This window comes from Triticum aestivum, chromosome 5B (genome assembly GCF_018294505.1).
Source record: "Triticum aestivum cultivar Chinese Spring chromosome 5B, IWGSC CS RefSeq v2.1, whole genome shotgun sequence".
In the NCBI taxonomy this organism is placed as follows: domain Eukaryota; kingdom Viridiplantae; phylum Streptophyta; class Magnoliopsida; order Poales; family Poaceae; genus Triticum; species Triticum aestivum.
Window position 1 is genome coordinate 218,799,029 of NC_057807.1, and position 2,431 is coordinate 218,801,459.

Sequence of the window (2,431 nt, forward strand, 5' to 3'; positions counted from 1 at the left end):
CACCATGATCTCCATCATCATGATCTCCATCATCGTGTCTTCATGAAGTTGTCTCGCCAACTATTACTTCTACGACTATGGCTACCAGTTAGCAATAAAGTAAAGTAATTACATGGTGTTGTTCAATGACACGCAGGTCATACAATAAATTAAGACAACTCCTATGGCTCCTGCCGGTTGTCATACTCACCGACATGCAAGTCGTGATTCCTATTACAAGAACATGATCAATCTCATACATCACATATCATTCATCACATTCTTCTTGGCCATATCACATCACATAGCATACCCTGCAAAAACAAGTTAGACGTCCTCTAATTGTTGTTTGCATGTTTTACGTGGCTGCTATGGGTTTATAGCAAGAACGTTTTTTACCTACGCAAAACCACAACGTGATATGTCAATTGCTATTTACCCTTCATAAGGACCCTTTTCATTGAATCCGTTCCGACTAAAGTGGGAGAGACTGGCACCCGCTAGCCACCTTATGCATCAAGTGCATGTCAGTCGGTGGAACCTGTCTCACGTAAGAGTACGTGTAAGGTCGGTCCGGGCCGCTTCATCCCACAATACCGTCGAAACAAGATTGGACTAGTAACGGTAACCATATTGAACAACATCAACGCCCACAACTACTTTGTGTTCTACTCGTGCAAAGAATCTACGCAATAGACCTAGCTCATGATGCCACTGTTGGGGAATGTAGCAGAAATTCAAAATTTTCCTACGTGTCACCAAGATCTATCTATGGAGAAACCAGCAACGAGGGGAAGAAGAGTGCATCTACATACCCTTGTAGATCGCTAAGCGGAAGCGTTCAATGGAACGGGGTTGATGGAGTCGTACTCGCCGTGATTCAGATCACCGATGACCTAGTGCCGAATGGACAGCACCTCCGCGTTCAACACACGTACGGAGTGGATGACGTCTCCTCCTTCTTGATCCAGCAAGGGGGAAGGAGAGGTTGATGAAGATCCAGCAGCACGACGGCATGGTGGTGGATGCAGCAGAACTCCGGCAGGGCTTCGCTAAGCAACTACGGGAGGAGAAGGAGGTGTAGCAGAGAGGGGAGGCGCCTAGGGCTTCAGGTGCGGCCACCACTCCCTCCCCTCCCTTTATATAGGGGCAAGGGAGAGGGGGGAGGCGCAGCCTTGCCCCTTCCTCCAAGGAAGGGGTGCGGCCAAGGGAGGGAGGAGTCCGTCCTCCCCAAGGCACCTCGGAGGTGCCTTCCCCTTTCAGGACTCTCCCCTTTTTCTTATATCTTGGCGCATGGGCCTCTTGGGGCTGGTGCCCTTGGCCGATATAGGCCAAGGCGCACCCCCTACAGCCCATGTGGCCCCCCGGGGCAGGTGGACCCCCGGACCCCTTTCGGCACTCCCGGTACCATACAGATAACGTGCGAAACTTTTCCGGCGACCAAAATAAGACTTCCCATATATAAATCTTTACCTCTGGACCATTCCGGAACTCCTCGTGACGTCTGGGATCTCATCCGGGACTCCGAACAACATTCGGTTTGCTGCATACTCATATTCATACAACCCTAGCATCATCGAACCTTAAGTGTGTAGACCCTACGGGTTCGGGAACCATGAAGACATGACCGAGACGTTCTCCGGTCAATAACCAACAGCGGGATCTGGATACCCATGTTGGCTCCCACATGTTCCATGATGATCTCATCGGATGAACCACGATGTCAAGGACTCAATCGATCCCGTATACAATTCCCTTTGTCTAGTGGTATTGTACTTGCCCGAGATTCGATCGTCGGTATACCGATACCTTGTTCAATCTCGTTACCGGCAAGTCTCTTTACTCGTTCCGTAACACATCATCCCGTGATCAACCCCTTGGTCACATTGTGCACATTATGATGATGTCCTACCGAGTGGGCCCAGAGATACCTCTCCGTTTACACGGAGTGACAAATCCCAGTCTCGATTCGTGCCAACCCAACAAACACTTTCGGAGATACCTGTAGTGCACCTTTATAGCCACCCAGTTACATTGTGACGTTTGGTACACCCAAAGCATTCCTACGGTATCCGGGAGTTGCACAATCTCATGGTCTAAGGAAAATATACTTGACATTAGAAAAGCTTTAGCATACAAACTACACGATCTCTATGCTAGGCTTAGGATTGGGTCTTGTCCATCACATCATTCTCCTAATGATGCCGTTATCAATGACATCCAATGTCCATGGTCAGGAAACCGTAACCATCTATTGATTAACGAGCTAGTCAACTAGAGGCTTACTAGGGACATGGTGTTGTCTATGTACCCACACATGTATCTGAGTTTCCTATCAATACAATTATAGCATGGATAATAAATGATTATCATGAACAAGGAAATATAATAATAACTAATTTATTATTGCCTCTAGGGCATATTTCCAACAGGAAGAATAGGCGATATCTGG